This window comes from Symphalangus syndactylus, chromosome 16 (assembly GCF_028878055.3).
Source record: "Symphalangus syndactylus isolate Jambi chromosome 16, NHGRI_mSymSyn1-v2.1_pri, whole genome shotgun sequence".
Lineage (NCBI taxonomy): Eukaryota > Metazoa > Chordata > Mammalia > Primates > Hylobatidae > Symphalangus > Symphalangus syndactylus.
Genome location: NC_072438.2, coordinates 67807274 through 67825253, shown reverse-complemented (window position 1 = coordinate 67825253; position 17980 = coordinate 67807274). Strand labels below are relative to the sequence as shown.

Here is a 17980-nt window from a genome sequence, read left to right as displayed (position 1 = left end):
TTGCCAATTTAAGTATTATATATAATCAGATAAGTTAAATAATGAGAAATACGTTACAGCACATAAAAAATGCTATTCAGGGTCAGCAAAGCCTGAGTCCTGTCCTCTCGCTCTCCTCCCCGGACAGCATGAGCTTCACCACTTGCTCCACCTTCTCCACCAACTACCGGTTCCTGGGCTCCGTCCAGCCAGCAGTGCGGCCAGCGTCTATGCAGGCGCCAAGGGCTCTGGTTCCCGGATCTCCGTGTCCTGCTCCACCAGCTTCTGCGGCAGCTTGGGGTCCAGGGGCCTGGCCACTTGGATGGCCCAGGGTCTGGCAGGAATGGGAGGCATCCAGAACAAGGAGACCCTCCAAAGCCTGAACGACCACCAGGCCTCCTACCTGGACAGAGTGAGGAGCCTAGAGACCAAGAACCAGAGACTGGAGAGCAACACCCGGGAGCACCTGGAGAAGAAGGGACCCCAGGTCAGAGACTGGGGCCATTACTTCAAGACCATCGAGGATCTGAGGGCTCAGATCTTTGCAAATACTGTGGACAATGCCTGCATTGTTCTGCAGATTGACAATGCCCATCTTGCTGCTGATGGCTTTAGAGTCAAGTATGAGACAGAGCTGGCCATGTGCCAGTCTATAGAGAATGACATCCATGGGCTCTGCAAGGTCATTGATGACACCAGTGTCACTTGGCTCTAGCTGGAGACAGACATCGAGGCTCTCAGGGAGGAGCTGCTCTTAATGAAGGAGAACCACAAAGAGGAAGTAAAAGGCCTACAAGCCCAGCTCGCCAGTTCTAGGTTGACCGTGAAGGTAGATGCCCCCAAATCTCAGGACCTCGCCAAGATCATGACAAACATCCAGGCCCAATACGACGAGCTAGCTCAGAAGAACCAAGAGGAGCTAGACAAGTACTGGTCTCAGCAGATTGAGGAGAGCACCACAGTGGTCACCACTCAGTCCGCAGAGGTCGGAGCCGCTGAGATGACACGGAGCTGAGACATACAGTCCAGTCCTTGGAGATCCACCTGGACTCGATAAGAAATCTGAAGGCCAGCTTCTGGAGAGCAGTGTGAAGGAGGTGGAGACCTGCTATGCCCTGCAGATAGAGCAGCTCAACAGAATCCTGCTGCACCTGGAGTCAGAGCTGGCGCAGACCCAGGCAGAGGGGCAGCACCAGGCCCAGGAGTACGAGACCCTGCTGAACATCAAGGTCAAGCTGGAGGCTGAGAGCGCCACCTACCACCGCCTGCTTGAAGATGGCAAGAACTTTAATCTTGATGATGCCCTGGACAGCAGCAGCTCCATGCAAGCTATCCAAAGACCACCACCCGCTGGATAGTGGACGGCAGAGTGGTGTCTGAGACCAGTGACACCAAAGTTCTGAGACATTAAGCCAGCAGAAGCAGGGTACCCTTTGGGGAGCAGGAGGCCAATAAAATGTTCAGAGGTCATTGGGGGAAAATAGGCTATTCAGTTAAAATAGTTATCTGATGACTGAAATATTTTTTTAATATGTCAGGTGTATTGAGGTATAATTTATACAGTAAAACTCAGTCTTTTGGGTGTACAGTTTGATGAGTTTTGACAAACATACACAGTCTTAAAACCACCACCACAATCAGAATATTTCCATTACCCCCAAAAGTTCCGTGTATCCCTTTGTAATCAGGTTCCTGCCCCTACTTCAGCCCAAGGCAACTAGATCTGGTTTCTGTCTCTATAGTTTTTGCTTTTCTAGAACATAAAAATGGAATCATATATAGCCTTTTATGTTTTTTTTTTTAATTTAGCAGAAAGCTTCTGAGATTCATTCATGTATCAGTAGTTTGTGAATGACTGAACTTTAAAATTGTTAACTTTGGTGATGCTCTTATGAAAGAGTATTATCAAAAAATAGTACTTTGAACAATGGTAGATATTTCTCTCAGATTTTGGCAACTGCCTTATTATTGAACATTTTACTTGCTCATTTTTACCCCTCGTCCCCCAAATTTTACTTGCCTGTTTAACCCTCACCCCCCAAATCTAGTCTAATTGACATTATTATGTGGCATTTATTTATATTAGTAAATGCTGTTTAATGCTCTACCAAGCATGTGAAATAGACCTACTCTCTTTTTCATAATTAAAATAGGTAGCATCTTGCATTTTGAACATATAGCAAATAGAAACTAGAATAAGAAATGAGGGATGGTGCAGTAATACCAAAAACTTGAGTTTACATTTGCTTTAGGTTTAGTGTTTGTAAGTTTGTGCTAAAAATGGAGCATAGATTATAGTGAATAACAGTCACAGCCTCTCTTCCAATGATTAAAGTTAGAAAAGCAGTGCTCTTTACTGAAAGTTGGGGGCAGATAATGAGAAAAGAGTCATTTTCTGGACATTGTATTTGACCACCTTTTCCCCAACCCCTTCCTTTTTGAAACAGCTTCATCTCTGGGATATTCTCTTCTTGTTGTTTCCTTATGTCTTTGACCTCCCATTTGTTAAGTCTTTTGCTAGGTCTTGCTCCTCTATCTACCCCTTTAAATATTTGTATTCTCCAGGAGGTGCTTCAAACTTATTTCTGTTCTCCGTTCCTGTTGATCTCATTTATTCACATGACTTGTTACATGCTACCTGTATGCTGATGACTCACAAATCTATCTCCAGAATGTATTTCTCTTCTGAGCCAGATCCAGCTGTCTACTAGGTACCTCCTGATGTCCCACGAATAACAGAAATTCCATAGTATGTAAGTCTGAACTCATTCCTTAATTCTTCCTTACTCTGACCTGTCACCCAAAAAAAGAAAACTATTCTTAAAAAATACGTGAAGTAGGTTAATATTTTCACTATTAACTCATTTGCCTAAACTAGAAATTCGGGATAATCCTTGACACTTCTTTACCATACTTCCAGTTCAGTTGTTCACCCAGTTCTGACATTTGTAACACTTCCCTGAATTATCACTTGAATCTACCCCTCCCCCAATGTTTTGATTCTGTGAGAGGGCCTGAACATACAGTTTTCTCAGATTTAATAACTTCTAGTATTTTAAGAAAGATTTAGAGGTAATTGTGAAAGTAATATGTATTTAGTATTGGATTCTTTTACTTGTATGCTTGGGCTCTGGTATTTAAAATTAAGGCGTAATCTTTAGTAACAGTGACACTATATAGCCTAAATGTGACTGTGTTCTGTTACATCTAAGATTTTGGGCTTTTGACTTACAGCCCAGTTTATCAGCTGGAAGACTTGAACTCATTTTTTATCTTTCCATTCTTGCTTTTAGAATACTGCATTTCATGGAGTTGTATATTCATTTCAATACTTTGTGTTTATGTGTTTTGGAGCAGGGTAGAGGAGAAAATGGGAATGTATAAGGAAAGTTAAAGGAAGGACTTTTGAATTGACTTTCCTATACTGTGGAAACAAGTTTACTTAAATGACATTTTCACTTTTATTGCAAACAACAGAAAACTAAAGAAATGTTGTGGGATATGATACCATTCAGATGCTAGGCACGCACATATTTTTAATGACAGGAGTTAGATGTGTTGTAACAGTATTACTTGTTTGTGAGTTTGGAAATTAATGTTCATGGTTTTGTATAACTTTATGATATTTCTTCCTTAAAATAAGAAATTACCCCTCCAGCCCACAGTTTGAGCCAAATGGTCTGCTTGAAATTATTAGTTTAAATAATCCTGAGTGCATCTTTTGTAAAGGGCATTTTAAAATGTAGTGCTGCCTTGAAAAACAAGGCAGGCATTTTCTTCGTTATATCTAGAGTTTATAACTAAAGAAGTAATATGTGCTATATTTTGCTCTAATGCCAAGTACCATATTTTGGAATGAATAGAATCAATCTAAAGGCAGTTTACAAAGGCTGAAGGGAGACCCAGTTTGGTAGTCATTGGATCTCTTTGGTGGCTTGCAGATAGTAAGCACTCAACAAACAATTGTTGAATAAATGAATTTGAATATATTTCAGTTTGGGGACATAGGACTAATTAGAGTGACAGAAGATGGGTGGGGCTTGCTAAATACTGAGCAAGTTTTATAGAGGAAAGAAAACATGAAACCCAGAAATGGTGGACAACATTGACAGCAAAGAATTGGTGTAATTTAGTTATCTATTTTTATCTAGACAATAAGGTTTGTTTAGTTGGATAAGAGAAAGATCTATATACAGAAGTGTTTTGAGTTCTTTCTACTCTTATTTCCACTCTGGCTCTACTTCTGAATCCCCATGTTCACTGCTAAAGAACAAATTGTAGGCTTGGGGCTAAAATGATCTGCATAATCCAGATATTCATATTAAGAACTTGGAGGAGGTGTTGGGAAAGAGGTATTTCTTACAGTTCTTCAATCTTTCCAATTACTCATGTTTCTTAGTATATGACAGGGTGCCACTGCACTGTCCTCAGTATTCATATGAGGATGTCTAAAAACTAGAATTTAAAATCACATATAATTTACAATAAGCTTGTAACTGTCCTAGGATGAAGTTCAGTATCCGAATCTCTAATAATTAGTAACCTAGCTGTTGAGCCACGTTGCCATCTACTCTGATTATCGTACGGTTCTTAATGATTCTGATATTTTAAACTGGAAGATAAACACCACAGTTTTAGTGTGTTTTATAAAAATTTTATAATTCAGTAACAATCCATTCCTTTATTTTCTTGGAAGCCAAAACTACATAGAGTTTTCTGATATGTTAAGCTTAAACTGTGGAATTTAGAACTTAAAAATTTTCAAGAGCTTCAAAGTTGAAGACTTCTCTTTTTCAATTGTAGAACCAGTGTGAAAAAAAAAAAAACTACATGCTATTTGGGAAATGGGAAAAATATCAAATTTTATGTTTTTCCTACTAAGTTTCCTATTAAATTTTTACCTAAAAATATTTGTAATGAATGTAATTATGGTTAAATACATATATTCATGCTATAAATTTATTCCTCTTTTAACATTGGCTCATAAAGATTTTCCTAGTTTTCTATATAGTGTTCATAATTCTTTAAAATGTTGCCCAGTATTTTGTCAGTGGATGAACCATAATTTATTCATTCTATTCTTTCGTATTTTTTGCTTTTACTTTTTTTCTATATAAATAATGAGGCAGTGAACATCTTTATATGTAGTTTTTTCCCCCTTTAGGGGCTTTATTCGCTTAGAGTAGAATCTCTTAAGTGGAAGTAATCCTGTAAGTGGAAGTTGGGCCAAAAGGTTTGAACATTTTTGTGGCCTTTAATATATATTTCCAAAACTATTAATTTTATTCTGCTATAATCTTTATTTTCATTCACATCTTAATTCATTCAGTAGATTCATTGTATTTTTCATATAGAATACACGCTTCCTATGAATATTATTAGGTCATTTAAATGCTCCCTTTTCCCACTATTGTGCCTATAGTCTCTTTTTATTATATATTTTTAACCTCTTGATGATAAACAATTGTGGCTTTTCAAACTGTGTGTGTCAGTTCGAGGTATTATACAGTAAAATTAGCATGGGATCTAAACTGCTATTAGCCAAGTGACATTTAGGCCAATTCTTAACCCAAGCCCATGTCTTCAACTGTAAACTGAAGAGGTTCTCAGCTTTTGAGATTTCATGGACTAGTCAGAACAAAGCAAGAAAGTGCTTTTCTGCAGAAATAAAGTGGTAAGGATATTGTAGGTTGGAATGTAGTAAAAAGAAAAGTAATGTCTAGGTAAGACCCATTACTTAGTCTTAATATTTGAAATGTGAAATATCCAGTGTGATGTGAACATGGTCATGATCTCATATTCATTCTCTTGTACGTCAAACACTGAGTGATTCCTATGTCTTTTCTCAGGAACTGTTAAGGCATTGCAGATGGTGAAATAAAAGACTTCAGGCAGGGCGCAGTGGCTCATGCCTGTAATCTCAGCACTTTGGAGGCTGAGGCGGGCGGATCACGAGGTCAGGAGATGGAGACCATCCTGGCTAACACAGTGAAACCCCGTCTCTACTAAAAATACAAAATAGCCGGGCGCGGTGGCAGGCGCCTGTAGTCCCAGCTACTTGGGAGGCTGAGGCAGGAGAATGGCATGAACCCGGAAGGCGGAGCTTGCAGTGAGCCAAGATAGCACCACTGCACTCTAGTCTGGACAAAGAGCGAGACTCTATCTCAAAAAAAAAAAAAGAAAAAGAAATAAAACACTTCAGCCCACCCATATTATAGTCTAATACAGTTTATAGATAGGTAAACAGAGATTATGTTACAATATCAAAGTGCTATGATCAGGATAAACAAGGTGCAGTTGGAGCACTGGTGGTAGGGTTGGTCAGCTAATTTAGACTAGAGTGGTGAGGCAGTAAGTCAGGAGCCCTCCTAGGTGTGATGGTTAGTAGGTATGCAAACTAAGTTTTGAAGGCTGTTAGTCATACTGTGGAGTCTGGGCCAACAATTTGATTTTCGGAAACTGATGATGGCTTAGATTATTAGAACATAGGCTGGAAAAGGGGCATGCCAAAAAGGTCTGAAGCTACAGAGAGGGGCAGGCTACAGATTATGAAGGAATGGATATGCCGTACTAAGAATTCTGTGTTTTATTGTAAAGATGAGAAACCAGGAAGTTATTTAGTAACGGAGTATGTTTTATGCATATGTAAAAAAATCTTTGGATAGTAGGCAGGAAAAGGGAGGCTCAGGAGGCCAGTAGGAGTTGAGGTCCTCAATTAAGATAGGGGGATTGTAGCAAAGGAAACCCATAACAAATATTAAAGAGTTAATCTGGTTATAGTTTAGTGATTCTATGTAGGTAGATTTGGTAAGAGAGAATGAAAACGGTCAAGGATATATCCTTGATTCCCAAGTTTCATGTGGGCATATGAGAGTAGAATATAAGTTAAATCAATTTTGGCTGCCTGTGAGTAAAAATATAGTCTACCAAAACCTGTATCACCTTTCACATTTTAAAGGGAATGGATATTGAAAAATTTAGTGGCTTGGTCAAATTGTACTAATGATTATTTGGAAATGACTTTTACAACTGACCTAGAAGATCTCTCCAGTGTTAAATCAGGGTTAAAAGTAGCATGGTGGATGAAAAAATGCTCGTCATCACTGGCCATCAGAGAAATGCAAATCAAAACCACAATGAGATACTATCTCACACCAGTTAGAATGGCGATCATTAAAAAGTCGGGAAACAACAGGTGCTGGAGAGGATGTGGAGAAATAGGAACACTTTTACATTGTTGGTGGGACTGTAAACTAGTTCAACCATTGTGGAAGTCAGTGTGGCGATTCCTCAGGGATCTAGAACTAGAAATACCATTTGACCCAGCCATCCCATTACTGGGTATATACCCAAAGGATTATAAATCATGCTGCTATAAAGACACATGCACACGTAGGTTTATTGCGGCACTATTCACAATAGCAAAAACTTGGAACCAACCCAAATGTCCAACAATGATAAACTGGATTAAGAAAATGTGGCACATATACACCATGGAATACTATGCAGCCATAAAAAATGATGAGTTCATGTCCTTTATAGGGGCATGGATGAAGCTGGAAACAATCATTCTCAGCAAACTATCGCAAGGACAAAAAACCAAACACCGCATGTTCTCACTCATAGGTGGGAATTGAACAATGAGAACCCTTGGACACAGGAAGGGGAACATCACACACTGGGGGCTGTTGTGGGGTGGGGGGAGTGGGGAGGGATAGCATTAGGAGATATACCTAATGTAAATGATGAGTTAATGGGTGCAGCACACCAACATGGCACATGTATACATATGTAACAAACCTGCACGTTGTGCACATGTACCCTGGAACTTTGAAGTATAATATAAAAAAAAGTAGCATGGTGGATTATAATCTTACTTGATTAAATTACTAGAAGATAATACTATTTCTTTTTAATGCTTTGTTTTCTAGTATATTGACTATATTATTGTGAGCTTAGAATAACATAATGAATGTTCTTTAATAACTATTTTCTATTGTGCAAAGTTCTGTTAGGGCCTTTCTGGTGTATTTGTTTATCCAGCCTCATCTGAAGACTGCCCCTTCAGTTAGTTTTATACTAAATCCATACATACACTATAATGAAATCTTGTAGTGATGTTACTTTGTTCATGAGGGGATTATCTTTACAAATATAATTAAAGGATGCTTTTAAAATAAATTTTAAAATGGCAGTAGCTTTTTAGAATTGTTATATGCAGGAACAGTTATAAAGCAGTCAAACCGATGTATCCAAAATAACTGACCAGGCGACGTACTGCCAAAATGAAAGTTAGTACTTTCCAAGGTTCTAAGTATACTTAAACAAATGTACTTCATTTTGTTTTTTGGCTTAAGAAGTAGCATATCAGAATCACCTAGGGATTTTTTTTTTCAAACTTTAATCCTTTTTTGGAGATGAAGGATAAGTTTTTAAGTTTCTCTTTTAGCTGTGTTCCCTTAGACTTCTCAATCATTCAGTAAGAATTAATTGAATAACTGCAGTGTGCTCAGCAATGAATACTAGATACTTGATATGGACTTTTTTTGAGTCTTCCTCCTGAATTTTACATGGCTACCTAAAAGATCTCTGTCTTTTTTTGTATTCTATAAAAACGTCATCTGTGAGGCATAAAGGAGCAAGGAATCATGTGAGCAGAGTTAGTGAATTAGATTTTTTAAAAAATGATAGAATGGTGAGATGTGTTTAGTTCTGAAGAATGGAGGAGGAGTTGCTGGATACGAGAGAGAACGTAGAATTGAGGAAAGAAGTCACGGTAGGAGATAGTGTAAATGAATTTGGTAGAAAAAATTCAGTACAACCTACCAGCAGTACTTCAAGTAAAATTAGAAATTGTGAATTGACCTATCTGTTCCTAAAGGTGTCTTATATTTTAAAAGTTTGCTCAAAAGTCAAATTGAATCTTGTATATGTTAGAAATACACTACTTAAAAATATAAACCATGCCTATGTGTTCACACCAAGTCCTCAGCAAATACTTCTTCTTTATTAGTTCATAGCTGCCTTTCTACTGATTTGATGGAAAATATATCCTTCTCAAATATATTTCCAAATGAAAATCTGCCAATTTGTGACATTTCTAATGGATTATTAGGAAGGAAGGTATTTGATAAGAAGCAAAGAAAAAGTAATCAAATTAGCTCAAGTTCATCTGATACTGAAATATGATAAGTACTCCTTAGTAACACAGCTTAGCTATATACCGCAGATAAAGTGAAGTATCCAAAAAAAAACTCTATTTATACGAGAAGTTTGATTTAACTTTTGTCTAATATCTAAAGTTAATTATGTCTCCAAAGGTATTGTACTATACTATACTGTCACGTATGTACTTTCAAAAATACATGTATATCAAAATACATATATACATATAATATGTTCATATATACAAATATATCCTATGCACTTTGATAGCTCTATTTTGATAACTTGTTTTGTATTTTCCTACCTCACACCTTTTAATCAAAACATTTACCTCCTTTTTTTATCCATCTATCCAAATCATACTTTCTTTCTATCATGATCTTACGTTTTTTCCCCCCACTGCGGGGAGGTGGCATATCAGAATCCTCTGTGGATTATTTTCAAGCTTAAAATCCTTTCCACCTTTTCTCCTGCCCCAGTTCACGTGATCTTTTCTAGCAGTACCTGTGTGTAGGAGTTATAGAAATTATATGTTAGCTTGTCACATTTTCTTACTGTATATCAAGCTAAAGTTTATTTTGTTTTATTTTTTACCTTGTCTTCTCAGTCAGATTATAAACTTAGAGGACACAGTCTGCCTGTGGTGCTTAGTGTCTTACCTGCAACAGGCCTGTAGCAAGTGTTTGCTGATAACTGGTGTAGCTCATCTGGACTGGTTTGAAGAGGTTTGGAAAATATCTCACACTCTTATAAACTGTAAAATTCACCCTTTTAAAGTGTAAAACTCAGTGATTTTTAGTATATTCACAAAGTTATGCATTCATCATTACTTTCTAGTTCCAGAGCATTTTCATCACCCCCGAAAAACCACGTTTCCATTAGTGGTCACACCCTGTTGTCTCCAGTCAGTCCTTTGCAACCATTAATTTACCTTCTGTTGCTATGGATTTCTGTATTCATATAAGTGGAATCAAATAGTGTGCCCTTTTGTGTCTGGCTTCTTTTACTTGCTCATCTGTATTGCAGCATGTATCAGTACTTCATTTCTTTTTAGGACTGAATATACTCTATTGTATGGATATACCACATTTTACTTTTGCTTTGTCACTTTATGGACACATGGATTGTTTTCAACTTTTGGCTATTATGAATAATGCTGTTATAAGCATTCATTTGTAAGTTTCTGTGTGGATATGTTTTTACTTCTCCTGAGTAGGTACAAAGGAGTAAAATTTTTAGGTCATATGGTAACTATGTTTAACTCTGAGGAACTGTCAGACTGTTTTCCAAAGAGGCACATGATTTTACGTTTGTGGTAGCAATGTATGAAGGTTAGACTGTCTTTACATCCTCACCAACACTTGTTATTGTCTGTCTGATTGTATTGGTCCTAGAGGGTGTGAAGTGGTATCTATGTGGCTTTGATTTGCATTTTCCTAATGACTGATGATATTGAACACCTTTTTATGTGCTTATTGGTCATTTATGTATCTTCTGTGGAGCAACATTCATCCAAATCTTTTGCCCATTTTTAAATTGGGTTATCTGCCTTTTTATTGTTGAATTGTACGTTGTTAGACATATTCTAGATACAAGTTCCTTATCAGATATGTGATTTGCTAATATTTGCTCCCATTCTGTGGATTGTCTTTTCACTTTCTTGATAGTGTCCTTTGAAGCACATATATTTTTAATTTTAAAGGTCTCTATTGTTTTCCTTTGGTTGCTTATGCTTTGGGTGTCATAAGAAACCATTGCCTAATCCAAGGACAGGAAAAGTTACACCTGTGTTTAGTTTTAGCACTTACATTTAATACTCTGATCCATTTTGAGTTAATCTTTTTCATAAGGTATGAGGTAGGGATCCAACTTCATTATTATGTATGTGTCTATCCAATTTTCCATTACCATTTGTTGAAAAGACTATTCTTTCCCATTGAATGGTCTTGGCATCCTTGTCAAAAATCAGTTGAATGTAAATTTAAGAGTTTATTTTTGGCTCTCAATTTTATTCCATCAGTCCATATGTCTGTCCTTATGCCAGTACTACACTGTCTTGATTACTGTGGCTTTGTAGTAAGGTTTGAAGTGAAATGTGTGAGTCCTCCAACTTTGTTCTTTTTCAAGATTGTTTTGACTATTCTGGATCTCTCATTTTCATATGAAGTTTAGGATGTTTGTCATTTTCTGCAAAATAGGCAGCTGCAATTTTGATAGGGGTCATATCAAATCTATAGATGAGTTTGAGGAGTATTGCCTTTACAATAATATTAAGTCTTAACAATCCAAGGGCATGGGAAGATGTTCCATTTTTTAAAGCCCTAATTTCCTTTAGTGTTTTGTTTGTTTGTTTGTTTTGAGACAAACTCTCGCTGTATGGCCCAGGCTGGAGAGCAGTGGCATGATCTTGGCTTGCTGTAACCTCTGCCTCCCTGGTTCAAGTAATTATTGTTCCTTAGCCTCCGAGTAGCTGGGATTACAGTCCTTTGCCACCATGCCTGGCTAATTTTTGTATTTTTAGGAGAGGGCGGTTTTGTCATGTTGGCCAGGCTGGTCTCGAACTCCTGGCCTCAAGTGATCTGCCTGCCTTAGCCTCCCAAAGTGCTGGGATTACAGGCTTGATCCACCACACCTGGCCAGTGTTTTGTAGATTTAAATATACAAATTTTGCATTTCTTTTGTTAAATTTGTTCCTGTGCATTGTATTCTTTTTAATGCTATTGTAAATGGAATTGCCTTTTATTTATTTATTTATTTTTTTTTTTTGAGAAGGAGTCTTGCACTGTCACCCAGGCTGGAGTGCAATGGCACGATCTTGGCTTACTGCAGCCTCCGCCTCCCAGGTTCAGGCAATTCTCCTGCCTCAGCCTCCCGAGTAGCTGGGATTACAGGTGCACACCACCACACCTGGCTAATTTTTTGTTTTTTTTTTTTAATAGAGATGGGATTTCACTATGTTGGCCAGACTGGTCTTGAACTCCTGACCTCGTGATCCACCTGCCTCAGCCTCCCAAAGTGCTGGGATTACAAGCGTGAGCCAACGCACCCAGCCTGGAATTGCTTTCTTAATTTTACTTCCAGATTGTTCACTGCTAGGGTATGGAAGTGCAGTTGATTTTTATATATTGATCTTGTATCCTGCAACCTTGCTGAACTTGTTTATTAATTGTAACTCATGCTTTTCTTTCTAGGGACAGTTTGTGTTCTTCAGTTTGGTTCATTGTGCCCTCCTCCAGTTTTCCAAATAATACATGTCAGCAGTGTTATAAGAAAGAAATTTCTTATTTGCTCAATCCTGCTTTGTGACTTAAACTTGTGCACATTTGAAAAGTAAGATCAGACAACTCAGAAGAAAAACGACATCCACTAAAAACTATGTCAACATTTTCATTTAGTGCTCTGGCTGTAGCATAGGATTAAAAATTTGAGGATTGTGGTTCAGTAGTTAAAGCAATAAGCTTTACCTATAGTGAGGCATCTTGAGTATTTGTTGCAGAAATAAATAAATGCCTGCTAACAATGTGTATATAGGGATGCAAAATAAATTCCATTGGTCAGTAATTTCTGAAGCCTTTACTCCACTAGTCAGTAAGTGATTTTCAGTAGTGCATCTGGAAAGCTTGAGTCATACAGGGAAAAAAAAAAAAAAAAAGCAAGGGGGGAAGAAACAAAAGGAAGTAAGATTAATAATTTGAATTTTGTTAATACAGATAATATTGTGATTTAAATAAATCTATTGATTAGGAACAAAAGAGGAAAAAATGATAACAGATTACGGTATTATTCCTCAAGTTCAAACTTCTGTGTTTTTTAATGCCAGAATCAAACCTAAAATGTCAAATACACACATAAAAAGATGCCCAAACTTAATAGTTAGAGAAATAAAGAGTAAAAATCTAGCTAGCTTATTATGTATTTTGTTGATCAGTAAGGATAAATAAAGTGTTGAAAGTATGCTTCATATACTATAAAGATGCTTGTTTAATAAGTTGTATCCTCTATTATCATTAATATTGTTGTTCTTATCACTGACCTTTAGGTCTTAAAATAGATGTAGAGAAGGGTAGTGTAATCCTGCCTTTAAAAAAAAAAATTCATCAAATGCTTTATGTCTTATTCATGGTCATATTTAATACTCTTGAAGAAACCCTTGAGATAGATATTTTTGAGACAATTGAGGCGTAGGAAGTTAAATAATTTGCCAAGCTTACACAGCTTGAAACAAGAGGAAGAAGAAATCAAACCTATGTTTTTCTGATTCTTTTTTTTTTTTTTTTTTTTTTTTTGAGACGGAGTTTCACTCTTGTTGCCCAGGCTGGAGTGCAGTGGCGCGATCTCGGCTCACCACAACCTCCACCTCCCAGGTTCAAGTGATTCTCCTGCCTCAGCCTTCCGAATAGCTGGGATTACAGGCATGCGCCATCATGCCCACCCAATTTTGTATTTTTAGCAGAGATAGGGTTTCTCCATGTTGGTCAGGCTGGTCTCAAACTCCCGACCTCAGGCGATCCGCCCACCTCAGCCTCCCAAAGTGCTGGGTACAGGTGTGAACCACCACACCTGGCCTGTTTTTCTGATTCTAAAACTTAGTCTTAAACTTTTTTTTTTTAATTTAGTCTTTAACTTTTAATTGGTATACTATATTGTTTCTCCACTACCTTTGAACTTATTCCTAGGTGCATTATATAATAAATAATATTCCTTGGATTTTTAAATTGTATTAAGATTTAAAGCAGAATTTTAAAATTGGATTTTGATTTTACTTCAGAAAACTCTCAAGTCTTTGCTTTGGGAAATCAAACAAAACATTTGCCCATTGTTGTAATGCTGCTGTATTTCCCAATTGTGATTTCCAAAATTTCTTTGATTCTCACTTTGGGAAATGGGGTCTTGAAATTCACGAAATTCGGTTTTGGGTCCAGAAGCAAATAGACTCAGTGAAAGAGACAGTCATGGGAGAACCCCTTAAATAGTTTTAGGACAAAAAGTTACAGTTTAAAGAGAAGGATGGGTAAATGTTGAAGAAAACTTAATACCTCTTGTTTTCTCTATGTTGAAGACTTTTGTTTTGCATTAAGTCTTGCCTGCATTAAAAAAAAAAGTGCAATGTGATTGTCTTATGTACTTACGAATTACTATTGTATTGTATCTTTAATTGCATCTCTGTGGAATTTTTATCTCATTTGCTTTCTTTGTTTTATACCTTTCTTTGGGAATCTCATATTCAGTGCAGACTGTTGTATTGAGTTTGGTTTGTTGACCTGGTGAGCAGTAGGATTTTGTAAAAGGAAATTCAGCTTAAAGCATTCAGAACTTTGGCTGTTGTGCCCTTTCAAAGGTGAATTTTTAAATAGGTTTAAAATAACTGACTGCCTCCAAAGGATTGCTTTCTAAATTTTGTGTTAGAGACATGCTTGCCTCCTGATTTTGTATTTTAGCCCCAAAGTGAATTATTTAAGCTTTTCTGCTTGAGTTGGTGAATATTACTTCTTAAGTACATGTATATACACAGAGTTAAAAACCTGCTAGTACTCAAAAATCAGTCTTGTATTGTATAGAGATTTGCCTGCTGATGGATCAGGTGTTGTTTTCAGTATACTGTTCTTGGACTTTATGACAGACTGGGGGTACTTAATGCCTGAGTTGATAATCACATTATTACTTCTTACACTTTGTTTATAGAATCTAGAAGGAGTTAAACAGAAAAGTATTTTCTGTTCCTTCCTTATGATTTAGAAAATAGAAAAAGTCTTTGCTAAAGCCTTTAATTGCCTTATTCTTAGTGATGATGATGATTATATTAATAGCAGTGATGGCCAGTATTCGTCATTAGCTCACTGTTTTGAATATTTGACTGGCGTTATTTAATCTTCACTACAGTTCTTGAGGTATAATCAGCCCTTCATATTTGGGAGTCACACATTTGCAGATTCAGCCAAGCACAGATTGGAAATATTCAGGAAAAGAAGCCAATAAAAAACAATACAAAAACATTTAAAGTGCAGCATAAAAACTATGTAGCATTTACATTGTATTTGGTATTATAAGTATTCTATTAATGATGTAAAGTATACAGTAAGGTGTGCATTTTATATGCAAATACTACACCATTTTAAATTAGAGACTTTAGCATCCATGAATTTCATATCTGCAGGGATTCTGGAGCCAGTCCCCTCAGGACCAAATATCAAATATTTGATATTTGATATTATCTCCACTTTACAAATTAGGAAACTGATGCTTACAAAGAATGTGACTTGCTCAAGAGATGAGAGAAGGAAGTCCCACGAGCAATTCAGTCAGCATAATTACAATGAATGTATGCTCTCCTTAAGTTTAGACTCCTGACCTCCTTGAGGTCAGGGACTTAATATGTTTATTTCTTTAATTCTAGTACCAAGCACAGCACCCAGCATATGGCATATGCTCGGATTTTTTTTGTTTTGTTTTGTTTTGTTTTTTAATAAAGAAATGAAGTTGTGAGAGGCTGATTCATTAGCTTTAGCTGTAAGTCTTCTGGAGGGAATCCATACCAATTTCATTTACATTGCATGATTTTTTTTCCTTTACCTTGGAATACCACTTGGCAGGGGACCTAGTAAGTTCCTGTTCATTCTTCAAGTTTCAGCATAATTCCATCTTTTCTTTGATGCCTTCTTTGTCTCTTTTAGGCAGGATTAATTGTTCCCTTTTCTACTTCCACTCCCTTTTTTTCCCCAGCCTTTATTTTAGATTCCAGGGGGTACATGTGCAGGTTTGTTACATGGGTAAATTGTGAGTCGCAGGGGGTTTGTTATATAGATTATTTTGTGACGCAGGTAATGAGCATAGTACCTGACAGGTAGTTTTTGATCTCCACCCTTCTCCCAGCTTGAAGTGGGCTTTGGTGTCTCGTTTCCTTCTTTGTGTCCGTCTGTGCTCTATGTTTAGCTCCCACTTACAAGAGATAACATGCAGTATTTGATTTTTTTGTTCCTGTATTAATTTGCTTAAGATAATGGCCTCCAGCTGCCTCCATGTTGCTGCAAAGGACATGACTTCATCCTTTTTTATGGCTACATAGTATTCCATGGCATGTATGTACCACATTTTCTTTATCCAGTCCACTGTTGGTGGGCATCTAGGTTGATTCCATGTCTTTGCTATTGTGAATAGTGCTGTAGTGAACATACACATCCATGTGTCTTTATGGTAGAATGATTTATATTCCTTTGGGTATATACTCAGCAGTAGGATTGCTGGGTTGCATGGTCCTTCTAAGTCCTTTTTTTTTTTTTTTGCGTCGGAGATTTGCTCTTGTTGCCCAAGCTGGAATGCAATGGCACGATCTTGGGTCACTGCAACCTCTACCTCCCGGGTTCAAGCGATTGTCCTGCCTCAGTCTCCCAAGTAGCAGGGATTACAGGCATGTGCCACCACACCCAACTAATTTTGTATTTTTAGTAGAGATGGGGTTTCCCCATGTTGGTCAGGCTGGTCTCGAACTCCTGACCTCAAGTGATCCACCCGCCTCTGCCTCCCAAAGTGCAAGGATTACAGGGGCGAGCCACTGCACCCAGCCCTTTCTAAGTTCTTTGAGAAATTGCTGAACTGTTTTCCACAGTGGCTGAACTAGTTTACATTCCCACCGGCAGTGTATAAGCATTCCCTTTTCTCCATTGCCTCACTAGCATCTGTTATTTTTTGACTTTTTAGAATAGCCATTCTGACTGGTGTGCGATGGTGTCTCATTGTGGTTTTGATTTGCATTTCTCTAATGATTAGTGATGTTGAATATTTTTTGATATGCTTATCGGCGGTATGTATGTTTTCTTTTGAGAAGTGTCTGTTCATGTCCTTTGCTCGTTTTTTTTTTTTTAATAGAGTTGTTTTCTGCTTGTTACTTTGTTTAGATTCCTTACAGATTCTGGATATTAGACCTTTGTTGGATGTATCGTTTGCAAACATGTTCTTCCATTCTGTAGGTTGTCTGTTCACTCTGTTGATAGTTTCTTTTGCTGTACAGAACCTCTTTAGTTTAATTAGATCCAGCTTGCCAATTTTTGTTTTTGTTGCAATTGCTTTTGAAGTCTTCATCATGAAATCTTTGCCAGGGCTGATATCCAGAAGAGTTTTTCCTAGGTTTTCTTCTGGGGTTTTTATAGTTTAAATTTTACATTTCAGTCTTTAATCCATCTTGGGTTGATTTTTGCATGTGGTGAAAGGAAGAGGTCCAGTTTCAGTCTTGTGCATATGGTTAGCCAGTTATTATTGAATAGAGAGTCCTTTCCCCATTGCTTGTTATTTTCAACTTTGTCAGAGATTAGATGTTTTAGGTGTGTGGCTTTATTTCTGGGCTCTCACCTGTTCCATTTGTCTATGTATCTGTTTTTGTACCAGTACTGTGCTGTTTTGATTACTGTAGCCTTTTAGTATAGTTTGAAGTTGGATGGTGTGATGCCTCTGGCTTTGTTCTTTTTGCTTAGGATTTCTTTGGCTATTCGGGCTCTTTTTGGTTCCATGTGAATTTTAGAAGTTTTTTTTTTTTTTTCCTAATTCTGTGAAAACTGTCACTGGTAGTTTGATAGGAATAGCAATGAATCTGTAAATTGCTTTGGGCAGTATGGCCATTTTAACAATATTGATTCTTTCTATCCATGATCATGGAATGTTTTTCCATCTGGTTTTGTAAACTGATTTCTTTCATCAGTGTTTTCTAATTCTCGTTGTAGAGATCTTTCACATCCCTGGTTAGCTGTATTATTAGGTATCTTACTCCCTTGTGGCTAATGTAAATGGGATTACATTCTTGATTTGACTCTCAGCTTGGACGTTATTGGTTTTTAGAAATGCTACT

At 37.2% G+C, this 17980-nt stretch overlaps 1 protein-coding gene and 1 pseudogene across 10 annotated transcripts in view; both read left to right on the top strand.

Moving 5' to 3' along the window:
- Positions 1-17980, top strand: part of NIPBL (NIPBL cohesin loading factor) — a 185925-nt gene that overhangs the window by 8398 nt on the left and 159547 nt on the right. The gene's annotated exons all lie outside the window — the stretch shown is intronic.
- On the top strand, positions 129-2793 carry LOC134732757 (keratin, type I cytoskeletal 18-like; annotated as a pseudogene).